This window comes from Melanerpes formicivorus, unplaced genomic scaffold (assembly GCF_026170545.1).
Source record: "Melanerpes formicivorus ecotype bairdi unplaced genomic scaffold, bMelFor1.0.p_v2 SCAF_240, whole genome shotgun sequence".
Taxonomy (NCBI): Eukaryota; Metazoa; Chordata; class Aves; order Piciformes; family Picidae; genus Melanerpes; species Melanerpes formicivorus.
In genome coordinates, this window is record NW_027142592.1 from 105,001 (window position 1) to 112,500 (window position 7,500).

Below are 7,500 nucleotides of genomic sequence, written 5' to 3' on the forward strand. Positions count from 1 at the left end.
GCCCCCGCCTGCCGTTGCCTCTCGCCGCGGCCACCACCGCCCCCTCCACACCCCCGGGCCCCCGTTACCGGTTTGCGCGGAGCCCCCCCTCCCGACGTTGCCTCTTGCCGCTGCTGCCACCCCCAGCTCCCCACACCCCCCGGCTCCCGTTAGCGGTTTGCGCGGAGCCCCCCCTTCCCGCCGTTGCCTCTTGCCGCTACCCCCGCCCCCCCCCCCCGCTGCCGGTTTGCGCGGAGCCCCCCCGCCTGCCGTTGCCTCTTGCCGCGGCCGCCACCGCCCCCCCCACACCCCCCGGCCCCCGTTACCGGTTTGCGCGGAGCCCCCCCTCCCGACGTTGCCTCTTGCCGCTGCTGCCACCCCCAGCTCCCCACACCCCCCGGCTCCCGTTAGCGGTTTGCGCGGAGCCCCCCCTTCCCCCCTTCGCGGGCTGCCGCTTCCCTCCCGGGCTGCCCGGCTGCTCTCTAACCCCTGCGACCGAGGCGGCGCTGTTAGGGCGGCCGTGCCGGTGCCCCTTGCCGCAGCTAGCCTCTCGCCGCTGCCCCTCCCGTCCGTCGTCCCCCGTCCCCAAAAACTTGCTGCTCTCCACGCTGGAGCCTGCACGGGGGAGGTTGCGCTCCGCTCCTCCGGCCCTAAAGCCGCCCTCGCCCGCCCCCCGGCTTGCCGCTTGGCTCGGCTGCCCGCCCGCCCGCTAATCCCCCCAACGCCCCCACCCCAAAAACACCCCAGCCCTACCGCATGCCGCTCCCCCTCTCCCCGCTCTCGCTGACCGCTGCCACCCCCCCCCCACCCCTCCCCCCCGAAACAAACCCCCCAGCCCTACCGCATGCCGCTCCCCCTCTCTCCCTAGCCTGCCCCCCCCGCCGTCGCTTGCTGCTGCTGCTGCCGCCGCCGCCGCCGCCGCCGCCGCCGCCGCCGCCGCCGCCGCCGCCGCCGGGACCCGCCTCGGTCTGGTGGCGCGCGCTCGGAGATCCCCGGCTACCCGTCCGTCCGTCCCTCCCTCCCGCCCCGCCCCGGGGGAGGGCTCGGGGCAGCGCGGGCAGGCGGGGAGCAAAAAAAGGCGCGGGCGCCAAAAAACGTCGGGGTCCCGGGGTGGCGGAGGGGGGCGGCGGCGGGGGCGGCGGCGGGTACACGGCGCCGGGTCCAGCCCGTCCCGGGGCGGGGACAGGTGGTGTCGTCCGTCCCCGCCCCCGTAACCTGCTCTGAAGCATCCGCTTCCCGCCGCGGTTCGCCCTCCACCCCCCCGCCGCACACGCAGCTGCCGCTTCCCGCCGCCTCTGCCCCCCGCCCCGGGATCAACCACCCGCCGGGTCCAGCCGGTCCCGGTCCCGGGAACCTGCTCCCGGGGCCAGCCGGAGCCACGCCCCCTCCTCTGACGCTTCCAGCTGCCGCCTCCCCTCCCACCCCCCAAACTCACACTGGCCCTCGCCGGCCCGCCCACCCGCCTACCTGCTTGCCCGCCGCCGCTGGGTGGCGTGCCGGACACTCTCGCACACAGGTACACAGACAGGGACACAGGGACACAGGCACTCAGGCACACAGGGACACAGGGACACAGGGACACAAGGACACAGGGACACAGGCACTCAGGCACTCAGGCACTCAGGGACACAGGGACACAGGGACACAGGCACTCAGGCACTCAGGGACACAGGGACACAGGGACACAAGGACACAGGGACACAGGCACTCAGGCACTCAGGCACTCAGGGACACAGGGACACAGGGACACAGGGACACAGGGACACAGGGACACAGGCACTCAGGCACACAGGGACACAGGTGGCGGGCCGGAGGCCTCTCCCCACTGTGTGGCAGGGGTCCAAGAGCCACCCCAGCCCAACCCAGAGGGTCTTTTGCACCTCTCTAGAGGCCACCCAGAGACCCCAGGCCGCAGCAGAAGCCTCCCCCGCATGCTCTGCAGGCTTCCGACCCACCCCAGGCCGCACCAGAAGCCTCCCCCGCACGCTCTGCAGGCTTCCGACCCACCCCAGGCCACAGCAGAAGCCTCTCCCGCACGCTCTGCAGGCTTCTCAGCCACCCCAGGCCGCAGCAGAAGCCTCTCCCGCACGCTCTGCAGGCTTCTCAGCCACCCCAGGCCGCACCAGAAGCCTCTCCCGCACGCTCTGCAGGCTTCTCAGCCACCCCAGGCCGCAGCAGAAGCCTCTCCCGCACGCTCTGCAGGCTTCTCAGCCACCCCAGGCCGCAGCAGAAGCCTCTCCCGCACGCTCTGCAGGCTTCTCAGCCACCCCAGGCCGCAGCAGAAGCCTCTCCCGCACGCTCTGCAGGCTTCTCAGCCACCCCAGGCCGCACCAGAAGCCTCTCCCGCACGCTCTGCAGGCTTCTCAGCCACCCCAGGCCGCAGCAGAAGCCTCTCCCGCACGCTCTGCAGGCTTCCGACCCACCCCAGGCCGCAGCAGAAGCCTCTCCCGCACGCTCTGCAGGCTTCCGACCCACCCCAGGCCGCAACAGAAGCCTCTCCCGCACGCTCTGCAGGCTTCCGACCCACCCCAGGCCGCAGCAGAAGCCTCTCCCGCACGCTCTGCAGGCTTCCGTCCCACCCCAGGCCGCACCAGAAGCCTCCCCCGCACGCTCTGCAGGCTTCCGTCCCACCCCAGGCCGCAGCAGAAGCCTCTCCCGCACGCTCTGCAGGCTTCCGACCCACCCCAGGCCCCAACAGAAGCCTCTCCCGCACGCTCTGCAGGCTTCTCAGCCACCCCAGGCCGCAGCAGAAGCCTCTCCCGCACGCTCTGCAGGCTTCTCAGCCACCCCAGGCCGCAGCAGAAGCCTCCCCCGCATGCTCTGCAGGCTTCCGACCCACCCCAGGCCGCAACAGAAGCCTCCCCCGCACGCTCTGTAGGCTTCTGACCCACCCCAGGCCCCAACAGAAGCCTCCCCCGCACGCTCTGCAGGCTTCTCAGCCACCCCAGGCCGCAGCAGAAGCCTCTCCCGCACGCTCTGCAGGCTTCTCAGCCACCCCAGGCCGCACCAGAAGCCTCTCCCGCACGCTCTGCAGGCTTCTCAGCCACCCCAGGCCGCACCAGAAGCCTCCCCCGCACGCTCTGCAGGCTTCCGACCCACCCCAGGCCGCACCAGAAGCCTCCCCCGCACGCTCTGCAGGCTTCCGACCCACCCCAGGCCGCACCAGAAGCCTCTCCCGCACGCTCTGCAGGCTTCCGACCCACCCCAGGCCGCACCAGAAGCCTCCCCCGCACGCTCTGCAGGCTTCTCCGCCACCACAGGCCGCACCAGAGGATCTTTTGCACCTCTCTGGACGCCACCCAGAGACTCCAGGCCGCACCAGAGGCCCCCCCCCCCCAACCATTTACAGGCTGCAGTGCCAGCCTAGGCCCCGCTGGCAGCCTCCCTTGTCTGCTTTGGAAGGCCTCCCATCCACTCCAGACCTGCCTGGAGGCCTCCCTCGACTGCTCCCGGGGCCCTCGAAGCCACCCTAGGCCTTTCTGGAGGACCTGCTCGACCGCTCGGGCGGCTTCTGACGCACCCTCGGCCATCCGGCGCCCAGCAGCTCCCAGGGCCAGGCACCGGCCTCCCCCTCCGGCCGCCCCTGGGGCCGGGGGTGGCTCGGACTCGGCGCCCCCAACGTGTCGTCCCGTCCCCCCCCGCCCCGCACCGCCGAACATTCGCTGCAGCCGAGGGCTTGCCGCTCGACGCCTACCCCACCCGCCCAGCCCCCCGCTGCGGCCCGGCGCTGCCCCGGCCGCTGCGCCCCGCCTCTCATCGCTCCCCCCACCCGGCAACCGGCCGCCGGGCACGGCAAGTCCCAGGGCAGGGAACAGGTGCTGCCGGGACCCCGTGCTGGCTGCCGGCTTCCCGGGGCTGCCCCGGGCACGGACAGGTCGCCCCCCCCGCCCCGGCGAATGTTCACCGAACCGGCTGCCGGCTGCCTTCGAGCACCCCCCGCCCCCCGCCACTATCGTCCCCCCCGCCCCCCCTCCGCCTCCGCTGCCGCTTCTCCCCGCACCGCCTCCACTGCCTCCCCCCGCCGCCGGCGAACGAGTCGCCGGATCCGTAGGGTGCCGGGAGCCCGAACGGCGAGCGGCTCCGGCTGCTGCCGGGGCCGCGGGGCTTCGAGCCGCTCCGGCCGCGGCCGGGACCCCGTGCCGGAAGCCGGCATCCCGGGACGGCCCCGGGACGGCCCCGGTCGCCGGCCGGGTGACGTTCAGCGAAGCGGCTGCCGCCAGTCTTTGGGCCTCCCCCGTGCCGGGGCCGCGGGGCTTCGAGCCGGTCCGGCCGCGGCCGGGATCCCGGGCCGGACGATGGCTTCCCGGGCCGGTCCCGGTCGCCTCCCGGGTGACGTTCACCGAAGCGGCTGCCAGCTGTCTTCGAGCCCCCCCCCCCCCTCCGCCTCCGCTGCCGCTTCTCCCCGCACCCCCTCCACTGCCTCCCCCCGCCGCCGGCGAACGAGTCGCCGGATCTGTAGGGTGCCGGGAGCCCGAACGGCGAGCGGCTCCGGCTGCTGCCGGGACCGCGGGGATTCGAGCCGCTCCGGCCGCGGCCGGGACCCCGTGCCGGAAGCCGGCATCCCGGGACGGCCCCGGGACGGCCCCGGTCGCCGGCCGGGTGACGTTCAGCGAAGCGGCTGCCGCCAGTCTTTGGGCCTCCCCCGTGCCGGGGCCGCGGGGCTTCGAGCCGGTCCGGCCGCGGCCGGGATCCCGGGCCGGACGATGGCTTCCCGGGCCGGTCCCGGTCGCCTCCCGGGTGACGTTCACCGAAGCGGCTGCCGGCTGTCTTCGAGCCCCCCCCCCCCTCCGCCTCCGCTGCCGCTTCTGCCCGCACCCCCTCCACTGCCTCCCCCCGCCGCCGGCGAACGAGTCGCCGGATCTGTAGGGTGCCGGGAGCCCGAACGGCGAGCGGCTCCGGCTGCTGCCGGGACCGCGGGGATTCGAGCCGCTCCGGCCGCGGCCGGGACCCCGTGCCGGAAGCCGGCATCCCCGGACAGCCCCGGGACGGCCCCGGTCGCCGGCCGGGTGACGTTCACCGAAGCGGCTGCCGGCTGTCTTCGAGCCCCCCCCCCCTCCGCCTCCGCTGCCGCTTCTGCCCGCACCCCCTCCACTGCCTCCCCCCGCCGCCGGCGAACGAGTCGGCGGATCCGTAGGGTGCCGGGAGCCCGAACGGCGAGCGGCTCCGGCTGCTGCCGGGACCGCGGGGATTCGAGCCGCTCCGGCCGCGGCCGGGACCCCGTGCCGGAAGCCGGCATCCCGGGACGGCCCCGGGACGGCCCCGGTCGCCGGCCGGGTGACGTTCAGCGAAGCGGCTGCCGCCAGTCTTTGGGCCTCCCCCGTGCCGGGGCCGCGGGGCTTCGAGCCGGTCCGGCCGCGGCCGGGATCCCGGGCCGGACGATGGCTTCCCGGGCCGGTCCCGGTCGCCTCCCGGGTGACGTTCACCGAAGCGGCTGCCGGCTGTCTTCGAGCCCCCCCCCCCCCTCCGCCTCCGCTGCCGCTTCTGCCCGCACCCCCTCCACTGCCTCCCCCCGCCGCCGGCGAACGAGTCGCCGGATCTGTAGGGTGCCGGGAGCCCGAACGGCGAGCGGCTCCGGCTGCTGCCGGGGCCGCGGGGATTCGAGCCGCTCCGGCCGCGGCCGGGACCCCGTGCCGGAAGCCGGCATCCCCGGACAGCCCCGGGACGGCCCCGGTCGCCGGCCGGGTGACGTTCACCGAAGCGGCTGCCGGCTGTCTTCGAGCCCCCCCCCCCCTCCGCCTCCGCTGCCGCTTCTGCCCGCACCCCCTCCACTGCCTCCCCCCGCCGCCGGCGAACGAGTCGGCGGATCCGTAGGGTGCCGGGAGCCCGAACGGCGAGCGGCTCCGGCTGCTGCCGGGACCGCGGGGCTTCGAGCCGCTCCGGCCGCGGCCGGGACCCCGTGCCGGAAGCCGGCATCCCGGGACGGCCCCGGGACGGCCCCGGTCGCCGGCCGGGTGACGTTCAGCGAAGCGGCTGCCGCCAGTCTTTGGGCCTCCCCCGTGCCGGGGCCGCGGGGCTTCGAGCCGGTCCGGCCGCGGCCGGGATCCGGGGCCGGACGATGGCTTCCCGGGCCGGTCCCGGTCGCCTCCCGGGTGACGTTCACCGAAGCGGCTGACGGCTGTCTCCGAGCCCCCCCCCCCCCCCTCCGCCTCCGCTGCCGCTTCTGCCCGCACCCCCTCCACTGCCTCCCCCCGCCGCCCGCGAACGAGTCGCCGGATCTGTAGGGTGCCGGGAGCCCGAACGGCGAGCGGCTCCGGCTGCTGCCGGGACCGCGGGGATTCGAGCCGCTCCGGCCGCGGCCGGGACCCCGTGCCGGAAGCCGGCATCCCCGGACAGCCCCGGGACGGCCCCGGTCGCCGGCCGGGTGACGTTCACCGAAGCGGCTGCCGGCTGTCTTCGAGCCCCCCCCCCTCCGCCTCCGCTGCCGCTTCTGCCCGCACCCCCTCCACTGCCTCCCCCCGCCGCCGGCGAACGAGTCGCCGGATCCGTAGGGTGCCGGGAGCCCGAACGGCGAGCGGCTCCGGCTGCTGCCGGGACCGCGGGGATTCGAGCCGCTCCGGCCGCGGCCGGGACCCCGTGGCGGAAGCCAGCATCCCGGGACGGCCCCGGGACGGCCCCGATCGCCTCCTGGGTGACGTTCACCGAAGCGGCTGCCGGCTGTCTTCGAGCCCCCCCCCCCCTCCGCCTCCGCTGCCGCTTCTCCCCGCACCCCCTCCACTGCCTCCCCCCGCCGCCGGCGAACGAGTCGGCGGATCCATACCGTCCCGAGAGCCCGAGGCGGCGGCACCCAGTGCGGGTCCGGCCGAGGCCGGGACCCCGTGCCTGTCGCAGGCTTCCCGGGACGGCCCCGGAACGGCCGCGGTCGCCGGCCGGGTGACGTTCTCCGAAGCGGCTGCCGGCTGTCTTCGAGCCCCCCCCCCCCTCCGCCTCCGCTGCCGCTTCTGCCCGCACCTCCTTCACTGCCTCCCCCCGCCGCCCGCGAACGAGTCGGCGGATCCGTAGGGTGCCGGGAGCCCGAACGGCGAGCGGCTCCGGCTGCTGCCGGGACCGCGGGGATTCGAGCCGCTCCGGCCGCGGCCGGGACCCCGTGCCGGAAGCCGGCATCCCGGGACAGCCCCGGGACGGCCCCGGTCGCCGGCCGGGTGACGTTCAGCGAAGCGGCTGCCGCCAGTCTTTGGGCCTCCCCCGTGCCGGGGCCGCGGGGCTTCGAGTCGGTCCGGCCGCGGCTGGGACCCCGTGCCTGTCGCAGGCTTCCCGGGACGGCCCCGGAACGGCCGCGGTCGCCGGCCGGGTGACGTTCACCGAGGCGACTGCCGGCTGTCTTCGAGCCCCCACCCCTGCCGTGGCCGCGGGGATTCGCCCCGGTCCGGCAGCTGACGGTTCCCTGTGTCGGACGCCGGCTTCCCGGGACTGCCCCGGGACAGCCCCGGTCGCCTCCCGGGTGACGTTCACCGAAGCTGCTGCCGCCTGTCTTTGTCCCCCCCCCCCCGTGCTCTCCCTCAGGCGGGAGGTAGACGTGCTCTC